At 42.2% G+C, this 26,452-nt stretch overlaps 1 protein-coding gene across 2 annotated transcripts in view; it reads right to left on the bottom strand.

Moving 5' to 3' along the window:
* TMEM200A (transmembrane protein 200A) overlaps positions 1-26,452 on the bottom strand; it is a 72,273-nt gene that overhangs the window by 15,182 nt on the left and 30,639 nt on the right. The gene's annotated exons all lie outside the window — the stretch shown is intronic.

A 26,452-nucleotide genomic window follows, 5' to 3' on the forward strand; every position in this document is an offset into this window, starting at 1 on the left:
ATAGCCCAAACTAGGCTCTGTTCATCTCAGACTGGAAGACAAGATCAGAAAGTCAAAGAGTGTTCCAGGAGAATTTCAGCCCGCATCTTCTTTTTTGGCAAATGAGAGTCCATAGCACATTACTTCTCTTAAACCTAAACAAGTTGCAACTCCTCTTCTACCCCCTAATGCTTTCCTTTGCTGCATCTACCATTTAAGAAAAGATTCTGTTCTAAAGTAACCTCTCTCTTCAATCTTGCCTATGGCCAAAATCACATTTCAGAGTCTGTAGAATGCTGGTTTACTATTTAGCAGTTATCTGAGCAGGGCAAATAGACAAAAGCAAAAGAAACTCATTTTGTAAGAAGTTCAAGCTGGACTTGTGTACTACCCTAAGCTGTTTATACAGTCACTCTTGTTTCTATTTTTAGGATATAATCTTTGGGTTCTTTATCCAGATTTTCATATTGCAATCTGTTTTCAATGTTTTGCCTCCAGGAATCACAAAATTTTAAAATGTTGTACAAAGATCCATTCCTATGGCTAAAAATCCCCTTTTAGCAACATTGCCTGTATAGGCCAATAAGATCAATAAGAAAATATTATTTCCCTTTCTCATGCAAGAAGTGTTTGAAAAGGAAAGGGGTTTTTCAGTGGTGGTGGGGGGGAACTGTTGCTGAAGCTTCAACTATCTGCTTCACTGAGAGGACAATTGCTTGTTATTGCAGAATCTTGCCCTCAAAATGGGGACTCCCAATGCACTTCATAAGAACTTTATTCACAGCAAGTGAGCAGAAGAGGAGTGGAGAGGCAAGCAGAATGGTAGCACAAGACAGTGACAGAAAGAGCAATAATAATAGCTCTTTCTAAGCCGGAGCACCAATGGCAGAAGACACATCATTTATAATATGAGCCTCCTCAGTAATACAGACACCAATATTATTGTGACGGGATAAACAGAACTGGGTCAGCCAAAGCACACACCTTGGCAACCAGCGAGGTCTACTATTTAACTCCCCTTTATTAGGGGTTTCTCCTTGCCATTCCTTTAAACATCAGGCTGTTTTATGGCCAAGTTAAGTATAGCAATAATCCCCACTAGCACACATTTACATGAAAAAAACACACCCTCTAACATACTAGCTGCACAGTCTTGCGTGACTTGCATTCATTCAAATCCACTTTCAGGAATTTGAGGTTCTATATAAGGCAGCAAGGGGTGCTTAAAGCAGTCCTAATGGCTGCTGCACAGACACTGCAGTACAAACAGGACCAAGGCGGGACCACATAATAGTGCAGGATTTATTTTGGCATCACCTGCTCCTAATGGCTGCACTGTATTCCAGAAGCTGTCATTCATTATCTCTATGTAGTTCAGGCATCTGTAGCTATTTGTTTTATGACTGCGCTAGCAAATCATCTTCAAAGGTGATGCGTGTTTGGCATCCCCACTTGGACCGTAATGTGGTCTGAAAGGAACAGCTATGGTACCACAGTAAAACCTGAGTTCATACGGGGTCTCATACAGTCAGAAAAGGACATAGTCTCATTGCTTGTTTCCATTTGCTTGCCGTCTAGTGTAAACTGCATTCAACAAGTTTTTAAATACTGAGAACAGTACATGCTGGCTCCCACTGTAGTATGCAAGCAAATTCTGCTGAATAATACCCTTAAAAGATTCATGGAATTAGAAGCCTTGCTTTAAGGAATTAGGATCTAAGCCGTTCCATTTAAAAATAGGATTTTCATGCTTACCGATAGTCTGGATGTTTGAATTTTAAAAAAATCATACAGCTTAGTTGTAATCTAGGTGGATTCATTAGTAACTATATTTGATAAAAGCTAATGGTATTTCACACAATTCTCAAAGCAGCCCCCTTCAATTGCTTAAAAATTCTGAATTGTGTCATAATTCTTACACTCCTTCAGTTTAAATTTGTTTTTTTTTCTTCCAATACTTTCTTACTAATGTCTCTGAACTGATTTTTTCTCTCTTCAATTCCAAGATGTTTGGCAACAACAGAAGGCCAGGCAGGAAGGGGGGGGGGTGGACAAAGGAAACAAGGTATATGTTTTTCTATAATATAGAAATCTGTCCAAGAACTCAAGCCAGAATTATTCAGAACAGAAAAGAAGCAGACACCATCGGAAAATGATGAAAGACATGAGAGACACGTCCTTCATAATCCTTAAAAGGAATCATTTCATAACATCAGATACGGCAAATTCTGTATCTACAGCAGTGCTTTCACGAGCACAAAAGTATCCTTTTACAGTATCCCAGTACAAAAGCCCATCTGTATTATAAACAGAAAACAATTCAGGAATCTGGTTAGAAAATTTTGTGTCTCATATGAAACATTTAAATTGTTTAGTACAGACAACAATGCTTGAGTGATATACTGCTGTAAGGTATAGCAGTGGTTCTCAGCCTGGGGGTCAGGACCCCTTTGGGGGTTGAACGGCCCTTTTACAGGGGTCGTGGCAGGGCAAGCAGCTTGGCTGGGCGGGGTCATCATCCACAAAACAGGCTTGCAGATTGAGATAGAGCGTTTGTCTGTCTGGAGCAGTGGAAAAGAGTGAGATCGGCATAGTGGGACAAGAGACAGAACTGAGAAACCCCGAAAAAAACCCATTTTATATACAATCATGGACAATGGATCTTCACACTATTGGGCAGTTTCAGTTTAATTTATGTGAAAGAACACTTGCATAATGTTATGGTTGGGGAGTCACCAAAACATGAGGAACTCTATTAAAGGGTCACGGGATTAGGAAGGTTGAGAACCACTGACTTATAGAGATAAACAGGGTCAAATTTTGGAGACAATGAAAGTAGAGCTAATCCTTGTCAGAGGAAGGAGCTGCAGCTGGACCCCATCTACCCTGACAGCGTGCTGCCAAGCATGCTGATCTTCTGACAGCTGTCAGGGTAGATCACCTCCTCTGATGCTGCCATTCGGGGCTTGCTGGGGCTTTGGCCTGAGGCCACCAATACTACACCTCCAGTTAGTCTTCTGGACTGGTCACTGCTTTGTCAAAGGCTTGCCATAGGGGAACTGAGTGCCAGCCGGGCTGGGCCCAGGCTACTATCCTCTGGTGGCTCACGCTGCTCCAGGTCTGTGGTAGTTGGGTCTCCTGCTGCCTCCGGCTGCACCCTGGTTGGCCCTGCCCCTGCATCTCCCACCCTCCATCCCTGGACTCTAGCCTATTTGCTCTCAGACACACCTCAGTGCCTGAAGCCAGCAGCAGGTAAGGGGAGAGGGCCCTGGGCAAAGGATTGTGGTGGAGGGCCTGCTAACGAGGACCCCTTAGCCTGCTAGGCTGGGCCTGCTAACAGCCTTCCAGCCTGCTAGCCTGAGCCTGCTAAGGAGCTCTGTCCCGGGCCTGCTAACAAGCAGGACAGCCCCTGCCCACTCGCTTGATCCGGCTGCGAGCTGCAGCCCAAAGCCACTTTACGCTGCCTGGCCGAGGCCCAGGGAAGAGGACCCTTTCAAAGCTAGTCTAAAATATAACACACTACCAGGCTGGCCAGTTAGAACAAAGGAAAGAAGTTTAGGGAACTTCATATTGCTAAAGGTTAAACAAACATCCATCATATTCGAGTCCAAAAAGGACATTGTCAGAGGCAGCAGAAGGGAAGAACCTGAAAACTCATATTATTCAGGCCCCCTCCATTTTATCATCATAATAAGTGTCTGCATCTGTACTGCTTTAAAGCAAAAATAAACATAAGTGAGAAAGCATCCGCCCAAATGCAAGGTGTCTCTGTGCACAGTCAAACATTATATCCGACAAGAGAGTAGCTTAACAGTGAAAGGGCCAGGTCACCTGGGACCAGGATTGGGGGGCAGAATCCTTTTTCTTTCTTTTACATAATGGTGGTGATCCATTTATATTTAAAAAATGCTGCACTGTTGCGGTGAAGTTACACTTAACTGCAACAATGTAGTGCTTTTCGAAACAAGTGAATTGCAAGACCGATTCTACACAGAGGTATAAAACATACGCTGCCTCCCCCTTGCAAAAACACAATAATAAAGCATGTGTTTGCAAACTTCCTGACAGGAGACCCTTCCCACATCCCGCCATCTCATCACGGCTTTATGCCTGCCGATGAGGTGGCAGAGAAGCAGGAAGCATGGACAACCCGAAGTTTCGCCCCAGCTCCTCAGGTTGTCAATCAATGAAAGCCACCAATCCCTTCACAGCAGTGATTTTGGGTACTCACAACAATATAGTACAAAAAAAAACCTTTAATGGCATTTACGATATAAAACAATATACAAATCGGTTCTGTAATACAAGTCTAAAAAAACTGTGAGGAAAGTTACAGCAGGCAAGGGAGCAGCAAATACAAAAAGATGAAGCCAGTGACGTTTACTTCTTTACCCTGTGGGTCATTACTATAAAAACTTGGCTACCCGTTCAGTGGGTAGCAATTATCCAAGCAATTATCAATAAGCAGCAATGCAAGAGCCCTGCCATCTGAGACACTAGGGAAGGGTAGAAATGGGGAGATCAAGTCAGAATGTTTGTTGTTATACAACTCACATTGCAGAATGATATGGCAAACTGAGTCTGGTTCTGTATGGCAATACCTGCAAATTCTTTCATTGCGGAGAATTCTCCTATACCTGCCTTCAACCATTGCAGAAGGAAATACGTTTAGTCTGGCTAACATAAACGCTCTGCGGTTTGAAGGTATTATAAGGTTGGAAAAATAGTGTGCCATAGTGTTTGGGGTTTAGGATAGACCAAAAGCTCATGGGGAGCACGGTGGTTTTGGAGACTCAAACTTCTGCCCCCCAGTCCCGAAATTAATTAGGAAAAAAAAACACTTCTGCATTGCTGCGTGGACATGCCACAACAATAAACCATTAAAAAAAATAAACGTACACTTCCACATTGCTACAGGATCATGCCACACCAATAAAACATTTGTCTGTCTTTATGTTTGGGTATATTTGTGATAGGCTGACCATGGTAATTGAATCCCGATGGCTGTGTGTTCACAATGAAGATTTGAAACACAGTGCATGGATGCTAAGCTAGGGGCTGCTTCATCATACACACACCCCTTTCCACACCACTAGAAAACACAACAGGAATGTGTTTTAGATTGAGTTGCTGCCCGATCCCAATACTACTGTGCACACTGAAAAGAACATTTTATTTTAATTGAGGGCCTGTCGTTTTGTGGTCCTGTAGCTACACGGACTGCACCATTTCTTTTTAATTTCAATCCAGAAACAGGGAAGGGAAGGCAGGTGCAATGGTGAGCACAATGCTACCAAGACTGTCATGCATTTCTCCCTTCAGGTGGGCTTGCCCCTGTTTGTGCCCCAATTTGCAGCATGACAAGAAAGGGAAATCATGTTTTGGCTATTTCCCTCATTGCGGAGCAAATCGGGCAAAAATTTGCACCAACTCTTACACAGCTGCAGGTTGCTGCCGATGTCATGTGGAAGTAGCACTAAAACCTGCAAACAATGAGAGGCAGTCCAACGGCAAATTTCTTGTGTTGAATCGGTCTCACTGTTAACTTATATTAATACTGGAGTGGAAACTTAACATGCTCTATGAGCTATGTGAAGCCAATGCTCTGAGTCCAAGAGAACCAAGCTTGCTCCCACCTCCATAAACCCATTCTGGGTTCCATTTCTCAGTCATACTAGAATGTAGCAGAGTGCTGGAAGCTGACTTTACAGGTATTTTTTTTAATGATAGCAGTTAATTGGATGGCCCGTCCCAGAGATAAAAGCAACAAAACTAGGCCATTCACCATGTCCAAAACAATCTGAATTCTCTTACATTCAGCAGTACACAAATAGCACCGCTCATCTCCAGTTTTAATGCAAACTTTTAAATAAAAGATGAGGATTGGTTGTGGCTTTCTAACTCACAGGATATTTCCAAAATACCCCTTCAAACCAAACAAGCTGTCCTCCTTTATTTAGAAAACAGTACTCCACAAGAATAAATGCCCATTCTTAGAGTGGTAGTAAATGATGTATGATTTCTACAAAAGTAGAAGGAGAGGAATAAACAAAGCTTCTAGGAATTATTGGACAGTGTCTTAGACATTTTCCAATGATTTTGGTTGGACCAAAATCACCTAGCAAGCTGCAAAATTTAAAGGTTTGCACCCTGAAAAAGAGAGACTAAGAAGCGGAAAACGTATTTCTAGAAATCAGACACTGCAGCCAATATGAATATGAAGTGAAGTTGCTTTGCATTTAGAAATTATAAAATATGTGACTCATACTATATTGAAAACAGTTACACACAGCTTCACTTTAAAGTATAAATCTCTAACCTTAAAAGCCATAAAAGGAAAAGCTGTCTGTTTGGTCCTGAAAATTGATCTGGAAACTCACCTCTATATCTGGAAGATAATTTTTTATGAACAATGTAAATCATGTCAAGCTTTAAAGATAGCAAACATAAATTCTCAGGGCTAAAAGTCAAACAATGTTCCCTGCTTCTGAAGTTTTCTCCTTTTCTAAGAAGAATGCAACTGAAAACACATAGGTGCATTAAAAGAAGACAGCTTTTTGGCTAAGCAACTTCTAGGTCTTACACAACTGGAGTCCCAGTGTTCTGATGCTATCTATGTATGTACTTTGTGAAAGGATGTAACTATTAATATGTGTGGTGGTCTTTGGTATGTATTGCCAGCAAAACAAGAGGTATGAAAACTGCTTGCTGGAAAATGAGAGTAAAACCTATCCCAAGGCTACTAGCAATGTTTGCAAACTTTATACAGAATAAAGAAAAATAAGATAAAAGGTCTGTGTAGCTTTATTGTAGAATCCAACCAAAATGAATTTCTAGATATCCCCCATTTTCAAGGTAAATTTTCCTCTGTGGTTGTTCCTCTTACTTGTAAATGAATTGGTACTTCAATACCTCTATGAAAAGAAATTATATAAAGTATACCCTTTGGCTCTGCAGCGTAGGGATGCTAGGAATCCAACTGCCAATTTCTTTTCATAGAGGTATTGAAGTACCAATTCATTTACAAGTGAGAGGAACAACCACTGAGGAAAATGTACCTTGAAAACAGGAGATATCTAGAAATCCGTTGTCGTTGGATTCTGCAATAAAACTACACAGAAAGATGAGACCTTTTATCTTATTTTTCTTTATTCTGTATAAAGTTTGTCTCTATTTGGCCATTTCCACACAGAGTGGCTTCCTGATTACAAACCTGGAATGGTAAATCTTGTGTTTGCAGCCCTCCTCATGGAGAGACCCCTCTCACGTTTTCCCTCTGCCCCAATGTGAAGCTTAAATTTCCAAAACAAGAGAGATCAACAAAGGGGGTGTTATCCTTGACTAAAATATGAATCCATTTCCAAGCCAGTCGTGGAGGGTGTGTGGGGGGGGGTGATTTCTGGAATATAAATTACATGACTACAGCCCCTGGCTCTATTTCCCACCACTACTCCAAGCGTCAGTAGAAAGATTTATTTTTTAATGGCTGTTAGGTTGATGGTGTGACATCTTCTCCAGGTAAAACCCAGAAGTCAGTCCTCTCTAGAAATTGCATAAAATTCTTTGATTTTATTTATTTGTTTGTTGGGTTTCTAAGCCACCCCTCTCCAAAGAGGTCTCAGGGCAGCTTACAATAAATAAGATTATATACAAGTATTACTAGAATTTTACCAAAGAGTTTCCAGTAATGCCTAGAGAGGTGCAATAACATTTCCAGGTTTTCTGAGATCTGAGGCGAGCAGGGGAAGAAGTGTTTAACCCTTTCCCTGATGGTTTTTGTTGTTGTTGTAGTTGCCAAAATCACTCATCTACCAAGCTGCTTTTGGACAGTGTGATCTAAATGTCACATTTGGAAATGTCAAGAAAATGGAAAAAGATTAAGCAACCTTTTGTTATTCCAATCTCAATCACTCTTCCACAAAGACGCTTTCTAGCCAAAAAGGGGAGGTCTCTGTCTTTCCTGGTACAATGCCATAGAAATAACTATGCCTTCTCAAGTAAAGAAGTTGACTGCTATAGCTTTTGGCTGACAAAGCCTCCCTCCTGAAATTTTACAGGAACCTGAAGAAACAAATGTACATTAATAATTCAAGATCTCAAAAATGGGACATTGAGGATGGGCCAGTGAGAGGGCTAGATCATGTGAAGATTATACTAACTTATACTCATGTATTACTAGGATGCTTAAATTCCTGTGTGCTGGCTTCCCCCCACCATCTCTGCATAAATTATATATCATCTTTATTTTCTTTGCAACTCTGATTCTACTGTACTGTTAACTTCAGCTATCACTCAGTATGTTCTAGGGATGGTTGTAGGCAGTTTATTGCGTCAAGCAAAGTATATCACTTTTTCCTCCTGTGGCGTCACCAGCTGGTTCAGTGCTGAAGAAGATCCAGCCAGTGATAGCACAAGTCCAGGAGGTGATGCCCAGGAGGTGGATGGCTTACAGCCAAAGAAGCTCCTGTCTTCTTGGAGTCTTCCTTATTATGCCCCTCTCTCAGCACAGTCACTTCAGTGGCTCAGCCAGAGAAGTGAGCAGCAAGTCAATATACCAGAGAAGGGTAGGGGGGAAGTAAGAGCTGTCTTTATTCCTAGTTGCTGCAGCTGTTCCGCCACCACATTTGCCTTCTATCTGCTTATTACAGCAGATGTGATAAGCAAAGGGATAAGAGATGCCCTTGGACAAAATGTGGGGTTGGATGGAACCATGGTAGTTTCATCTTGTGCTTGGATAACTACAAAATAATGGTGAAGAGCAGATCTCTGGGTTGCAACTCTAGCTCAATTTTTAAATAATCTACTGCTGTTGTTTTATTATTAGCAACAACAACAATAACAATAATTTATAGTCCACCTTCCTCATAAGACTCAAGATGGGTTACATATAAATATAAAATCCCATAAAAACCCCTAAACTAGCATCAACTTCCCACAGTCATCTAACAAGGAGTGTGCTAGAGGTTGTATAGCATAGCCTGGGGGGGGGCTCATTACTCTTACTGACCTGGCCTTAACCATAGACCTGGTAGAAGAGCTCCATTTTACAGGCCCTGCAGAACTTTGCCAGCTCCGTCAGGGCCCTTAGCACTCCCAGGAGCTTATTACATCGGTCCGTCAGACAGGCTAGGGCCAAGGCAAAAATGGCCTTAAAGGTCAGAACCAAGACATTAAATTTGATCTGGGCCAAAACTGGTAACCAGTGCAGCTGCCTCATCACTGGCTGGATATGAATCCTCCAAGGTGAACCAGTGAGGACCCTAGCAGCTGCATTCTGCACTAGCTGGAGTTTCCAGGTCAAGAACAAAGGTAGGTCACCGTGGAGCAAGTATCATAAGGGAGGCATCCAGGATCACTCCCAAATTCCTTGCTGTGGATGAGATGATCATTTGTGCCCCCAAAGGTGGGAGGATGAACTTCCCACCCTGCATCTTTCCTATTAGCCATGGGACCTCTGTCTTGGAGGGGTTGAGTTTCAGATGCCTTTGCTCTAACCATCCAGAAATAACTTCCAAACAACTGGCAGATGTATCCAGGGGGGAGTCCAGGTAGCTGCCCATGAGGAGCTAGAGCTGGGTGTCATCTGCACACTGATGGCAACCCAGCCCATAGCTCCTCATCAGTTATCCAAGAGACACATGGCAATGTTAAATAACATGGGGGAGAGTACCACACTATGTGGTACCCCACAAGGAAGTCCATGTGATAGAGACCCCCTTAACAACTAGCCTCTGTGTCCACAGCGATGGCCAGGCTGTCCACCACATCCTGGCTCTGGTGAGGCGTTGGGCCAGTAACCCATGGTCGACTACATCAAATGTGGCTGACAGATCAAACAACACAAGCACCGCAAACCCGCTCCAATTCAGCTGGCGCCGAAGATCATCCATCAAGTCAACCAACACCATCTCCACCCTGTGGCCAGGATGGAACCCCACCTGGTATGGATCAAGTGCTGCCATTTCATCCAAGTAAGCCAGAAACTGGTCTGCTGCGGCACTTTCAACTACCTTTCCCAGAAATGCAAGATGGAAGAACAGGCAGTAGCTGAGTGGGTCCCACAGTTCCAGCAATGATTTTTTCAGAAAGGGATGGACTACTACCTCCTTTAGCACCCCTGGAAACTCCCCTGTGAAAAGGGAAAGGTTCCCAGGGGGCATCCTATCTGTTGGTCACTTGTTTTGAGTAACCAAGATGGACAAGGATCAAGAGAGCAAGTGTTCGCCTTTACCGACCCCAGAAACTTGTCTACTCACCCAAACATTATAAAGATAGAAGAATGGAGGACTACCCATACATCCTCTTTATTTGATCTCATCCAGAGTGATATTCGTGAACTCACTGCGAGTTAGATAAGAAAGCCTTAGTACAAGCAAGGCCACCTGAAGGGAAATGTGCAAATTTGTGAAATGCTTTGTATCCAACAATAACTACTTTGGAAAGTGTGATCAGAAATCCACAAGGAATTAAATTATAAATTTCAACACGTCTGTTGGAGTTGGCCTGTTAAAGGGATCTCATCCATAGATGTCTTGGCCATCTTAGCACAGCGAGCTTGGTTTGGCTTCATCAGTAGCAATTGTGTTGGTTTTTCTTGCTTGAGCCATCTGGACCTGTTTCCTCCAGGCAGAGTTTATAATACACTTACCCCTTGCTCATGGCAGACTGTATTCCACAATTATTCCAGCTCACAGTTATTTTAGACTGAATGAACTTCCTTCACTGGCAGCACCAGTCCTGTGGAATGGTCTGCCAAAGGAAGTGTGTGAAGTGTCATCTCTGATGGCATTTAATAAAAGATACATGCAGAATTGTTAAAAGGGCACATCAGTATTGAAGAAGAAGAAGAAGAGTTGGTTCTTATATGCTGCTTTTCTCTACCCAAAGGAGTCTCAAAGTGGCTTACATTCACCTTCCCTTTCCTCTCCCCATAACAGACACCCTGTGAGGTAGGTGAGGCTGAGAGAGCCTTGATATTACTGCTTGATCAGAACAGCTTTTATCAGCACCGTGGCGAGCCCAAGGTCACCCAGCTGGCTGCATATGTGGGAGTGCAGAATTGAACCCAGCTCGCCAGATTAGAAGTCCACACTCCTAACCATTACACCAAACTGGTTGTAGAAAGCAAACTAAGCAGGTACACTCCACACAATGGTGTGGAGGACAGCATTCTTAGAATTACAGCTATATTTGGCCCTGGTATTATTGCATTTTGGAATTTGTAAAAATAGTAAACACATGTTTTCTTGTATACTTTATGGACTATTTATGAAAACTGCTCTGAGCAAACTGGAAAAGTGCTATATTACTGGGAGGGGTGGTATATAATTTTGCAAAAATATATATAAATCAATAGGTAATCTTATTTATCTGCTTGAATGTGCACACCAGAGATCCAATTATAGTGAAAGCATCTATGGCATCAGAAAAAAACAATTTTAAGGAGGCCAAGTAAAGCATGTATTATTATGCAGTATTATGTTATATTACAAAAAGATAACCTAGCTCTCTGCTGTATTCCTTATAAGTTACTGGAGTTACATGACACCTCTTTTAATAGTCATTGTAATTACAGGTCTTTCCCAACATTTATGAAACATTTTACCCCTTTGAAGCTTTATGTGGTTTTATAGGTGAAACATTTATAGGTTAATGTTTGTTATGGAAAAATCTGCTGCATTTGTGCCAGTGATTAAGACTTCATAACTAATGTATTAATAGTTTTAAATATTTTGCAACTGGTTATCTATCAATGCGAGCCTCTTGTGGCGCAGAGTGGTAAGGCAGCTGTCTGGAAGCTTTGCCCATGAGGCCGGGAGTTCAGTCCCAGCAGCCGGCTCAAGGTTGACTCAGCCTTCCATCCTTCCGAAGTCGGTAAAATGAGTACTCAGCTTGCTGGGGGGTAAACGGTAATGACTGGGGAAGGCACTGGCAAACCACCCCGTATTGAGTCTGCCATGAAAACGCTGGAGGGCGTCACCCCAAGGGTCAGACATGGTGCTTGCACAGGGGATACCTTTACCTTTACCTTTATCTATCAATGCAAAATGGAAAACCCTCCCTACATCCTTTGAATGTTGTTTATCATTATCAAAATGACAGAAATTCAAGGATAAATCCAAATAGAGAACATCTGCAATCCACTTGGCATGAAATCCACTGCTTCATTACAGGTCATATACATTCTGTCTGAACATCTGCTCTCATGGGAAAATAATAGCAAACCAAATAAGGAATCAAATGCTCTCTTACAAAGCACTTGCTATCATCAAGATTATAACAGATAGGATGTTAATGTGTGCAGCTGCAGAATTTTTGCAATAGTCATAAGAAGAACAAAGCTATGTTTGAAGGATCTTTTCACACCGGTTTTTGCAGAAAGATTAATTCTGTCCTTCCAGCATATGAAAAACAGATAAATTGCAATCAGCTTTTTGGAACTGGAAATACCAGCCAATTTCATACTAGCCCATTCAGTACTTTATTAAAAATATATATTTTCATGTTCTGTTAACTGGAGCCTTCCTATTCCAAGATCTGGGAGTGGGAATATGCTATTTCCCCCTATTTTCCTGTGGTTTAGTCCTCTACAAACCTGTCTGAATATCAACATTATATACTGCTTTGGGGATATGCACTGGCTTGGGGATCAATCAGACTTCAGATTAAGTGAATTCAAAAGCAGACCGTCAACCCTTTGTTGTTCTGCCTTGATACACAGATGGCTTATTTAAGAGAGCACTCCAGGTTGACTTTAGAGATTTCAAGAGGGAACCCACAACACAGAAACACAGAACCCACAGGGTATCTCATTTTCCTTCCTTGACTATTTCTCCTGTCCCTTTCCTGAAATTCCCAAGCGTCTTCACTTTTCTGCTTCCTTTTCTCCTTCACATTCAATAGCCAACCTAGTTTTTTCTGCCCCTCCTCCTTCAGCTTCCCCTCCACCAGCAGGCTCTACCTAGGAAAACTATGGCAGGAAAGGTGGGCATAGAATCCGAAGCAAATATTAAAAACTGCTCTGCAGGTCTGCACTAAGATTTGCATGTGTAACAGGCTGTGAAGACAATATAAGCCACAGAATGTTGATGTAACATGCCCCCAATAGCCCATTCCTATCCGAAGACAATGTTTTGTGCCAACTGAATTTTCTAAAGTATTATTGGGAAATCCCCAAGTAAAACAGTAATGTGTTAGGGCCAGTTGTAAGATTGTTAATGCTGCCATGTAGTATTCAAGAGTAATTTGTAAAATTAATCTGATTGAACACAGTGCCCACACAATATATTTAAAAGATTTCAATCATTCATTTTTTGTGTGTAAAAAATACTATTAATTTACTGTTAATATTAACAATGACAAAAGATGTTAAATCAGATCATTAACCTTCTTAAGAATACTAAGTATTTTGCATTTCCCAAGGTAAGAGAGAAGAAAAACACCTCAATGTGTGGTGTGAAAATACTTATGAAGGGATGGGGACTGTGTGGCATATGGATGGAATGGCTGCCAATATTTAGCCCACTGTGAACAGTTTCCAGACAGAAACAGGTTGTCGTGTGCAAATCTGCTGGGGGATAACAGGCTGTTGTGTGTGTGTGGGGGGGGGGGGAAATGTCCACATGCAGTTACATACCCACACCTTCAGCACAGCAGTTGAGTAAGAAAAGTTTGAGAAGAGCTATTACATTGCTTTAAAAAAGATGTCAAGGTAACAACAGAAATAGGGAGCACTTAGACTTCTTCTGGTGGTCCATTTCTACCCAGCTAACAGGAATAAGCTCCACACAGGAAACTTTTTAATTTTTAATTTGATATGTGGATCCTCTCTGACTCCCATAGTTCTCTTGATCAGGGCTCTTGGCTTTTATTTCTCTGGGATGCCAGTCTTACACAACACGTTATTAAACCAGACAGCTTCTATTTTGCTGTAGGCAGTCACAGGGACATGGACAGGCACGTTTTGCTAGAAAACAGCTGCACAACCAGCACCAGTCACCATTAAACATTTTGCAGGCTTTCCATTCCATACAGAATGCCATCTGTCCATCAGACCACTCCTGTTCACTGTCCCTGCCCATTAATCACTTGCTTATTTTAAAAGTTAGTAAACAAACAGTAACACTGGTCCTTTAGAATCAAACTGGATTATCTTTTTGTAAAATGCCATTTATTGGGGGGGGGGAGTGCTTGAAACCAGAAGTTCAAGATATGTAGTGCCAAAGGCTACCTAAGTGAATAATAAAACCAAATCTTTCTGTTATAGAATATAATAGGCTCTAAGCCTCGAGATGCTGGTGCAGGGATTTGCTTCCTGCCTCTTTTTATGGATCAGTGCTCTGCCATGGATCATAGAAGAGGTCTGAATAGTGGAGGGAAGAGAGCTCATCATGGTGGGTAGCTAACCTTTAAACAGCAGATGTGCATTTAAACAAAATGGTGCTTTTGTTCTTCAGCCTCTACAATGAAAGTGGCTTTGGGAGAGCCATTAAAGGTACATCAGAATGCATGTTGCAGCTTCAGCGTACACCAAAAGGAGAGACACAGCCGGCATGACTGAATGGGGGGGGGGGAGCAATTCTCAGAACATGTGCAGCAAAGACTCAGTAATTTACATCCAATCTTACACAAGGTCTCTGCTGGATCACCCATTCCATTAACTTATTCCCAGCATCCTGTAGCCTCTTGGAAGCTCAAAAATTTGAAAGGCAACAACCTTCTTTTGTTGTCCCAGTTGTTATGAAAAGCCACGTAGTCACCACAGGTGACTAGTATTCAGTTCCAGGCGATCAGGAAGTGAATCAGAATCCTTTATTTACTGCACTTGTCTAGCATGAGACTGGCCATTTAATTGAAAAATCAATCACTGGACATGTTCAAATCAATGTTTATTGACTATTCATCAATTACAGTAATTTCCACTACAAGTCTTGCTTTGTACTTATAATGAATACCACCATATGTTTCTTTTTTACACAGATCAAGGTCCAGTAAATTATGAAAAAAGCAAACATTTGTCTGTGGATTTTTGTTGTGTCATTTGAAAGAACTCCTGATTAATATTATTACTTCCCTGGGGATGTACACTCTGATTTGCATTTGCTATGAAAATTGTGACTACTTTAAGACAAAGTAGCCTGGAAGCTAATTTTAAGTGGAAGTACAAAGTGGCTTATAACTCCTTGGAGGACAGAAAAAGTCCTTTACCAATGCTCAGTGATGATCTATTATTACCTCACATGAGTCATTCTCTTCCCTTCCCATGGAAAGTCCTTACCTCTTTTCCTAGGAAACCAAGAAAGCTTTCCCCAGTCACTAGATGATATGAAAGGGGCTTATCCTCAGGCCTCTTTCACACTTTCCTCCTTGCTGGTAAAAAAACAGAGACTCTCACTTTAGTTAACCTGGAACAAGCTTTTATTTCATTTTGACTTAAGCAACTCTCGGCCAGGGCTGCCTTTCCATAACATTTGATCCTACCCTTCTTCCATAAAGAGCTTAGGGCGTGGCATGCAGTTTTTCCTTCTACGTTTTATACTATATCAATACATGAAGTATTGAGTTTTGAGCTGGGATGTCATCACTATGCATACGACATCCAGCTCTATCTCCTCATGGATGGGCGCCCGGACTCCCCCACCCCCCTGATACATTTGCCAGTTGTTTGGAAACCATACCTGGGTGGCTCGAGCAAAATCACCTGAAACTCAACCCCTCCAAGATGGAGGTCCTGTGGCTGGGAAGGAATGCAATCTTGCATATACTTATATTGTTATGGGCCAATATTTCTAGCCTTTCTCTGTGTGCATCCTGTGACACCCTTTTACCCCACACTGTGGGTCCTCTCTAAATAGCAACAGAGACAGACTGAAGTTGATGGTTTAAATAACTGCTAAAATCACTGCTCCCCTCCTTTATTTTGTTTCGAGGATACTGAAAAGAATAGTACTGCACATATTTTATTTGCATGTTAAGTCAACAAGATAGAATTTGGTAGCATTTTTGTTAAGGTGAGAATTTTATGCCTCATTGAATGTTAATCAGTCTTGCCTTATTTTCCAAAAATAGCATCCAGTGATAAATAAATAATGGCCTGGAAGAAAGCAACAGAGAGCATGCTATTTTTTAAAATGGTTTTGTAGAACTATATTGTGTAGCATTATTATCATGTTCTATTTATTCTTAGAAGTAAAATTACTATTTGGGATATTTATTTAGAAAAATAATCTATGCTGCCAGAGGCAGCATCTATATAAAATAAAAACAAAACATTAAAAGATATTAATTAAAATCAAGCATTACAACATCGATGATTGTCAGTATTCAGACTAAAACAGTGTTAAAAATCCACCCCTTAGTTGTAAGCTTGGGTGAATACAAAGAAATCAAAGAGATGAGGGGAAAACAATGGTGCAGTGGGAAAAAAATTTATTTCAAATATCAAATATAATTTCCCACCAAGCTTCCTCAGACAGTACTGCCAAATAGAAACACAGTCACGCTCCAACTAAATCAGGCTAAAACAGTGTCAAAAACCAACTTCTTAACTGAAAACAAGAGAGAACAGGAACATTTGGGTTTGGTGTCTAAAAGAGAGGAACACAGCCAGCAGATGAACCTCAAGGGGAAAGGGCTTTCTAATAAGTCAGGCGCTACTGCTGGAAAATCCCTCTCTCTGGTTGCCACCTGACTCATCTTTGAAGCAACAATAATAAGGAGCTATAATGACCATAACTTGAAAAGGATCATATTATTTTGGCAAAATGCTTAAAGTTCTGTGAAGCTTGACCTGCACAGGGTCAGTAATGGGATCTGCACAGACAAAAGCCATAGAGAACAGGGGCTATAATACTGAGTAGATTGAGCTGAGACTAAGTGAAAGAACTAGCTGTATTCAACCCAAAATAGTAAAAGAAAAAAAAAGAACTTTAAATAATAAAAAGGATCTGATGTAATAAACAAAACAAGCAAACATCAATGACTTCCACACTTAATTACTATAATGCCTTATAAGTGGAGTGTCCTTGAAAATAACTCAGAAGATTCAGCGAGTGCAGAAGGTGGCTGCCCAATCGATAACTAGGCACTGAGAATATATTCAGTTGATATTAGTCCCATGGGCTTTCCATTTGCTAGTGAGGGCAGTTCAAGTTGCAGGTGTTTCTAAAAACCTTTCACGGCTTGGGATGTCTGGACGGTTCCATATGAGCTCTCCCTCCTACCCCAGTTGAGATCTTTCTGGTTTGGGTTTTGCTTATAACTAGTAGCAATTTTTAATTTTTATATAGATCATGTTTGAATGAATTCAGTTCTGTATACTTCCTTGGATTTAAAGTCAAGCATTTGAATAAAAACAACAAAATTATATATTCTGGTAATTACCAAGGATGCTAAGAACTCTGACATGAACATGATAGCTGTGCAAACTTACTTTCATTGCATTTAAAAACAAAGTGATTACCTTGATATTTTGAATATCAAAATTCAGCAGCTGGGCAACACAGTAACTGCTTTGACTATAGGGTAACAGTCATACTATTCCTTAGTAATAAGTAATGTAAAGTTTGAGCCCAGTGGCATCTTTAAGACCAACAAAAATTAGTTCTTTAAGGCCACTTAGGTGCCATGAGACGCAAAGTGTGTTCTGTTGTGTCAGACCGATATGGCTACCACGTGAATCTAATAATGTGTTTGTGTTGCACTTTTGCATTTGCATGGCCCATCTGCAATCTAAATGTTCCCAGCCACTTAAATACAGTAATTTATCCACAAAGTCTTGGTCAGCTTATTTAAGTGACCTACTTGTCAAGCACAGAATTAGTTCATACCTCTCCCTCTGCATGAACAATTGGATGCACTTTTTAAATAATCTGCCTACTGTTTGTACTTGCACAGTACACAGCTTCTATCATGAAGTGGCTGCAAGAACTGATCAGAGAATTAGTCACCTAGGTGAACACCAAATCATGGTATTAGATGAATCACAGAAACACAGAAGAATTATGTCTCAGTTTAAATTCCTTGTAAGCCACCCTGAGCTCACCTTAATAGCTGGGGCAAAAATCTAAAGTATAAAGAAAATCTCAAATCTTTTTAAAAAATCAAAACCATGTGCCTTTTCAAAATTAGAGGTGATGGCAGGTGGGTGGTGAAGCAACAGCAGCTTTGAGAAAGCAGTGTGTAGCAGTGTATGGTTAAATGTATAGAATCATAGAATCATAGAGTTGGAAGGGGCCATACAGGCCATCTAGTCCAACCCCCTGCTCAACGCAGGATTAACCCTAAGCATCCTAAAGCATCCAAGAAAAGTGTGTATCCAACCTTTGCTTGAAGATTTCCAGTGAGGGGGCGCTCACCACCTCCTTAGGCAGCCTATTCCACTGCTGAACTACTCTGACTGTGAAAAACTTTTTCCTGATATATAGCCTATATCGTTGTACTTGAAGTTTAAACCCATTACTGCGTGTCCTTTCCTCTGCAGCCAGCAGAAACAGCATCCTGCCCTCCTCCAAGTGACAACCTTTCAAATACTTAAAGAGGGCTATCATGTCCCCTCTCAACCTCCTTTTCTCCAGGCTGAACATTCCCAAGTCCCTCAACCTATCTTCATAGGGCTTGGTCCCTTGGCCCCAGATCATCTTCGTCGCTCTCCTCTGTACCCTTTCAATTTTATCGATGTCCTTCTTGAAGTGAGGCCTCCAGAACTGCACACAGTACTCCAGGTGTGGTCTGACCAGTGCCGTATACAATGGGACTATGACATCTTGTGATTTTGATGTGATGCCTTTGTTGATACAGCCCAAAATGGCATTTGCCTTTTTTACCGCTGCATCACACTGCCTGCTCATGTTTAGTTTACAATCCACAAGTACCTCAAGGTCTCGTTCACACACAGTGTTACCTAGAAGCGTATCCCCCATCCAGTATACATGCAAGCTATTTGGATGCAGCACAGCAGCCTGCTCTTGGGAGGCCTTAATTCTGTACCCTAAAACAATGAATGGGCAGACCAGCCTTTCTCAATTTTTTCACCTTTGAGAAACTCCTGAAACATCCTTCAAGCTGCAAGAACCCCCAGAAGTTGCTTGATCATGCAGAATATGGTTGGGAAGCATGGCTGTGTATGCACCCACCTGGAGCCCCTTCCCTTCCCACACCCTTGAGGTCCATCACTGGCCATTTTGGGACAGGGGATGGGTCAACATGACCATATATATTTAAAAATTAATTAATCCTTACCCATTCAAGGGTCCTCAAGAAAACCCTGGGTTTTACAAACCCCTGATTGAGAAAGCCTGGGCTAGGCAATAAGTAATTTGCCATGCTCAAAGATCAACTAAAAGGTATTAGTACGAAAGAGGCAAGGCTATAAACTATAATTTTACTAGTAATTAACAACATTTCAGCTGATTTCATCAGAAAATTCAATGAACAGTTATATCTCATTCTAAAGTACCATATATAGAAGAACTGTCCAAATATAACTGATGATCGCAGGAAGACATTAGACAGAAATGTAATTTTGTGGCTATCTAATTAGTGCATAAATTCTCCTGATGAAGACAGCTGAAATGCACAGGGGTTTACTTATTAAATTATAATAATTCCTTATTTGCCCTGTCAATTGCATCTTTCCCATTAGGAGGTGGTAACTCTAGGAGCAAAAATAAGCAAAGGGCAGCAAAATTGGCACAGTTCCCTATTATGGCTGGCATTTGTTTTGCACATAACAGACAAAAGAAATCTAGTGACAGTACAGGGCATTCTGAAGATCCAAGGCAGAAAACTCTAGCCAGAAGTCCAACTCAGTTCCTTGCCTTGTTTTCATAAAGGCCTAGAACGGATACTGGGCGGCTGGCAGGCTCGCATTTATTGACTAGCCAAGAACAGCAGGCCAAATTCCCAAGCCTGCCACCAGTAAATTAGAAAAGCCAAAGTGAAAAAAATGAGAGCCTTACTGAATGAGACCAAAGTCCATTTAGTCCAACAAACTGCAAACACGGAGTTCATCTGATACGTGAGAGGGCAAAAAAATCTTTCTTCAGGTCAGGTATAATTTCTGACGTATTTCCAATCCGGGTCACTGACATTTCCCCCCCTCTAAACTAGCCACCTCACTTGGGCCTATTACACATGGAGGGGAAGGTCCACATTCGAAGTGGGATGGTGGCAGCTAAGATCACCAATAATGCACACCGCAGGCAGCAGCTGGGCGCAGAGTCGATGTATGCCGCCAAAAAAGCTGCGTTAGCAAAACGCGGAAGAAAGTGGAGCTTCCCAGGCGACCAGGGCACAACCAGAAGTGGCTCAGGAATGGCCACATGCATAATCGGGGAGGTCTGTGGTGTACACGGCTTCTGGGTGTGCTTGCTCTCTCCCCTTCCCTGCCCTTCGGTTCCGCTGGCAGGGCCTGCGCCTGCGTATGCCGTGGCCGCCCTGCTTGGCAGCCTAGCCTTGGTCAGCACCATGCTCGCCTCCCTTCCTGTTTGCTCTGCATCGCCGCCTTGTCGGCCGCAGCCAGCAGCTGCTCTGGGTTTTGCCACTGTTGCGTTCCGTCCCATGCATTTGCGGTTTGCTTCGCTTCTTTCTCCTCCGCGTTTTCCATGCGACCGCCAACCGGCGTTTCAGCGGCCGTGCATAATAGGCCTTGGTGAGGAAGGTGCTCCAAAACAGTTTTAGTTGCCCTCTCCTGCCTCCTTTCCAGTGTTACAATATCCTTTTCCAGGTGGGAAAAACCAAGGCATACAGTATATTCCCAATGTAACCACAGCACAGTTTTATATAAACACGTTATGACAGTGGCAACTTTATTTTGAATCTCATTCTTAATAATAAAGAGGAAATTTGCCTTTTTCTCTAAGGCTGCAAGCTAACTTGTTGAGCTACCCATTATGATCTCAAGATATCTCTTCTGGGTAGCCACAGAGAGTTCAGATCTCATTAGATATATGTACATAGTTTAGATGTATGCCCCAACGAGCATTACTTTTCACTTACTTACACTGAATCTCATTTGCAGTTTTGTTGCCCATTGACCTAGTTTTCAGGTTCTTTTCTTTGCAATCTTCTTGTTCTCTATGGAGTATTTTTTATCCACACACTTGACTAACTCACTGCTTACCCTCTCTCCAGATAATTTTTAAACAAATAGCACCCAACCTAATATAGATCCCACTGCTTATCTCAGGCTTTCTCAACTAAGGTTTCATGAAACCCTGGGGTTTCTTGATGGCCTTGGAAGGGTTTCCCAAATATGTTGAACAGGCTGCATGCATGTCACGGTTCCCTTTTACCTGCCGCTGTGTACAACTCCCCCTTCTGGCCATGCGGCCAGCACATGCCAAACAGGGATTCCCCCAGCTCAGAGTTCACACTCCAGCTGCACTCTCTGTGCTCCAGGCTCCCCCACTCCCACAATGGCCACAGTGGTCTTATAGCTGCCATGGTATTTAATTTTATATATGTATTGTAAATTTGTGAAACATTTATCAGGTGATATGACCATATACGATCATGTTGACTCCCCACCAAAAAATGACCAATGATGGGCCTGGAGAGGGTGGAAGTGGAAGGGCCCCAAGTGGGTGTGTACCCAGCTATCTTTCCTGACCACATTCTACACAATTGTGCCACTCTTGGGGTTTCTCAAAGGCTGAGGAATGTTTCAGGGGTTTCCTAATGGTAAAAAAAAAAAAAAGTTGAGAAAGGCCGGCTTATCACTCTCTATTGTGGAAATTTTCTGTTTATTATCTTCAGTGCTCCCTATTTTTAACCAGTTAATCAGTGAAATGGCAGAAATAATCATAAGCACTACAGTGGAAGAAATCTGTTCCGGATGGTAAGTGGATACAGGCAAAAGTAATTTTTAGAACCTCTTATGTGATGAAAATTCTAACAAACTATACCCTCCTGCCATTCTTGCATCTGCTTAATTTCACCTAGTAACCGTTCTAAGGGCTAAGGGGATCTTTTATATCTTGGCCCCAAGAGGAATTAATGAATCACAGTAACCAATTTGCAAAACACTTTGCAGATACAATCAATTTTATTTGATCTGATTGGAACTCTCCTTTAATAATCAATGTGATTAATGTTCCTGTTTCTATTTGTTATTGTTATTATTATTATTATTATTATTATTAGATTTATAGCCTGCCACTCCATTGCGGCTCGTGGCGGGTAACAATATCGCAAATCCCCATTAAAACCCCATAAAACAATAATAACATTGCCAATATTGCCGGCATGGCAAGAATGGCAGCTCAACTCCCCCCCCCTCCCACTACTAGCGGGTGGAGAAGAGGTCCTGATGATGTTTTGCTTCGGGTCCAGAACCTGAGTCCCCGGGGGAGGCATAGATCTATTATCAGCCCCGGCCTCAACCATAAACCTGGCGGAAGAGCTCCGTCTTGCAGGCCCTGCGGAACGTTGAAAGATCCCGCAGGGCCCGCAGCATTCCCGGGAGCTCATTCCACCAGGTCGGGGCCAGGACCGAAAAGGCCCTGGCCCTGGTCGAGGCCAGGCGTGCTTCCCTAGGGCCGGGAACGACCAACAGGTTTTCACCCGCAGAGCGCAAGGCCCTGCGAGGGGCATAGGGCGATAGGCGGTCCCTCAGGTATGTTTATATGGATACTTCATGTTTATATGGATACTTTTTTCAGTTAAGGCACCCTGATGCTGTAAATACAATACTTGGAAAAGAGTTTACTTAACCCATGTCATCTTGGCTGGTGAAAACTTACAAGATGACTTACCAAATGGGCAGAGCAAACCAATAACTCTTTAATGGCTATTGAAAGGCCTGTTGTGAGCCCAGGTCCTGTTAGTGAAGACTCCTCTGAGGAAGAGTCTAGCCAGGAGCTCCCAACTTCACTCAAGCCTCAGCTGGATGAGAGTTTAGCTCAGTCAGATGCCCTGAGCCACAGGCAAACCAAGGCTTAGACTCCAAATTTGTTGCAAAAGCCCCTAATTCCTCTATCCAGTCTCCAGCTGCAGCTCCCTGTCCTTTCATCCCACCTGGCTCACCTGAGCCAATTAAGCAAAGCAGGCTCCATGCCAGAAGAGAGCTTCAGTTTAAAAGATACCACACAAGATTAGCAAAATGGTCGCTGACTGGAGAAGTCTGTGAGTCATAGAATCATAGAATCATAGAGTTGGAAGGGGCCATACAGGCCATCTAGTCCAACCCCCTGCTCAACGCAGGATCAGCCCTAAGCATCCTAAAGCATCCAAGAAAAGTGTGTATCCAACCTTTGCTTGAAGACTTCCAGTGAGGGGGCGCTCACCACCTCCTTAGGCAGCCTATTCCACTGCTGAACTACTCTGACTGTGAAAAACTTTTTCCTGATATATAGCCTATATCGTTGTACTTGAAGTTTAAACCCATTACTGCGTGTCCTCTCCTCTGCAGCCAGCAGAAACAGCATCCTGCCCTCCTCCAAGTGACAACCTTTCAAATACTTAAAGAGGGCTATCATGTCCCCTCTCAACCTCCTTTTCTCCAGGCTGAACATTCCCAAGTCCCTCAACCTATCTTCATAGGGCTTGGTCCCTTGGCCCCAGATCATCTTCGTTGCTCTCCTCTGTACCCTTTCAATTTTATCTACGTCCTTCTTGAAGTGAGGCCTCCAGAACTGCACACAGTACTCCAGGTGTGGTCTGACCAGCGCCGTATACAATGGGACTATGACATCTTGTGATTTTGATGTGAATCTCAATCCTCATCACAGAATGAGGATTGAGAGGCTACTGGCATCCTACATTAACTTGGCGTTAAGAGGCCTCCATTGCAGATGCAGTTTTGCAGTATTACAGATTCAGATTCAGAGTACCTTTATTGGCATAAAATTGCAAAGCATGAAACGAAAATTTCAAACAGTTCCAGATATAAAATCTATCGTAAAAGATTTTCATTTAAAACTGCCAGTAAAAACTTTGCTACTTTTATAACAGTTGCTGAGTCCCTCACATTTAGTATCATTTTAATCCAATGTTTCTAATTAACACAACTGAATTTCAATTTCTTCAGATAATTAGCTAACTGGCGATGACTGGCCTTTTGCAGATTTTATTGTTTTTTCTCTATGGATGGCCCAACTGTTAATATAAGTAAAGTTTATACCTAAATACTTGTAGTGCAGTATTACTTGCAATCTCATTTGCCAACGGTCCTGAGCTGTCTGAACAACTTTCAACCCAGCTGAACTCTGCCTGACCATCTGTTTGGTGTTCTCTCCTTGGACACTGCTTTTTGCTTGGCCTTAAATCAGCTTGTTTACTTCCAACAGAGAGCTGAAATCTGAAACCAGCACAAGGACATTGCTTTTGGATCCCAAAGAACTAAACAATGATTGACTATTCTCTAATTTGGCCTTCTGGGGCAAGATGCTCAAAAGCATGGTGACATCTCAGCTTCAAGTTTAACAAGATGATATGCCCATGCTTATGTGTGCTCAAGGAAATTTCTTGGCTCAAGGTGAGCCAAGATACCTGGATAGCCATGATTCAGCTGTAGGGTGCAAGGTTCCTGGTTCAAACACCAGACCCCCTGATATACATGTGAAAACCCTGAAATACACTGCAGATAGCTAAATGAAAGCTTGTTTACCTGGGATTTCTGGAGCCTTTTTAAAGTGAAACTTCTGATATGTGATTATTGTGTAAATTGCCTGTTAATTATCTGTTTGTCATCTTAAGCATCTTTGGTGAAGGCAGTGGGATAGAAATTATTCAAACAAATCCCAAACAGAAAAACACACAGGTGTACCTAGTAAGCCAAATATGACTGCAAGGTGATAATTGGGGGAAAAACCCAGCAGGACTCTAAAATACTTATTCTTAAAACTGTTGAAACTTCTGGAAAACATCATAGCAGGGCTACATGCTGCCTTCCCTTATAAAAGTGGCAGCTTTTCTGCCTTAAATGTTTTAATGTAACTATTGTTAACGGTCTGTCAGAAAAAGAGAGATGTGCTCTACTTAGGGACCTTCTGCACAGTGTGAGAAAGACAGAGTAAAGGAAAATGAAACACTTCTAGTCCCTTAAAGAAAATTCAGGCAGCATGCACATTCTGCTTTCATGTATAGTATAATGAAGGCAATGGTTACCACAATGTGTCATTTTCTCCATAAGGATAAATGCTTCCTGCTGAGACCTTTTGAATATATTTCCCGAAGATATCTCTCTTTTTAATTTCGTTATGCTACCTACATTTTCCATAGTCCTTTCTTCTTGAAAGTGTTTGTTTCCATGGTAGGATTGGATGGGTGATGCGAGTTACTTGTATTGCCCCTGCCTGAGGGGAATCTTTTATGAGAGTGAAAGATAAGATGTGGGGATCTTGAGCACTGGCATCATTGAAGAACCCTCCTGCACTTCCTTCCTTCCATTATGTAGCTGAGTGTGTGAACAGCCCCAGAGAAAAGCTAACAGAGTACATGTATTTCCTCCTGACAATACACTGTATACACAAAAGTGGTAGTGATGGCCACAGAACTGGGGCAGGCAAATTATTTTTCATTCAACTGTGTCTAGCTCATTTCTCCATTTGACCATCATTTCTCCATCCACACACATTTCTCCATCCACACACATCCCAGCTTAGGACCACAGATTGTGCTTCGATAGCCTCTACCTCCTATTTCTTCCAAAGTACCTCCAAAGAGGAGTGTCCCATGATCACTGACTGAAACTGTAGAGAACAACCAGGAGCATCATGGGGAAAGGAAGTTATGCTTATACCTATACATACTGTGAGAAGCCAGATACACAGGGAAGAAGACTCCTGGTCATATATATTACAAAGAAACCTCAGGTACAGAAGAAATATATTATTATTATTATTATTATTATTAATATTATTATTGTTGTTGTTGTTGTTGTTGTTGTTGTTATTGTTATTGTTAATTAGATTTATTTCCCGCCACTCCCCGTAGGCTCGTGACAGGTCACAATAGTCCTATCCCCATTAAAATACCCATTAAAAGACTTTAAAAACAATCCCAACATGGCGGAAGCTCTCAGTATTCCTACCCCCTGCTATCAGAGCGGCAGGGAGGGTGGGGAGCAGATCTGACTTACTAGGTCCGGGGGGGGGGGGGAATGCTGGCACTCATTCGCTGACCCTGGCCTCAACCAAAAACCTGGTGGAAGAGCTCTGTCCTGCAGGCCCTGCGGAAAGCTGGTAAATCCTGCAGGGCCCGCAGCTCACCCGGGAACTCATTCCACCAGGTAGAGGCCAGGACCAAAAAGGCCCTGGCCCTGGTCGAGGCCAGGGGCGCTTCTCTAGGGCCAGGAACGATCAGAAGATTTTCCCCCGCTAAGCTTAAGCCCTGCGGGGGATATAGGGCGGTAGGCGGTCCCTCAGGTATGTGGGTCCCAACCCGCGTATAGCCTTAAAGGTCAAAAACAGAACCTTGACTTGTATTGACTCCCTAAATTAGAAGCCATATGATCCCAATGTGTTCTGAGTAC

Source organism: Paroedura picta, chromosome 1 (genome assembly GCF_049243985.1).
Source record: "Paroedura picta isolate Pp20150507F chromosome 1, Ppicta_v3.0, whole genome shotgun sequence".
In the NCBI taxonomy this organism is placed as follows: domain Eukaryota; kingdom Metazoa; phylum Chordata; class Lepidosauria; order Squamata; family Gekkonidae; genus Paroedura; species Paroedura picta.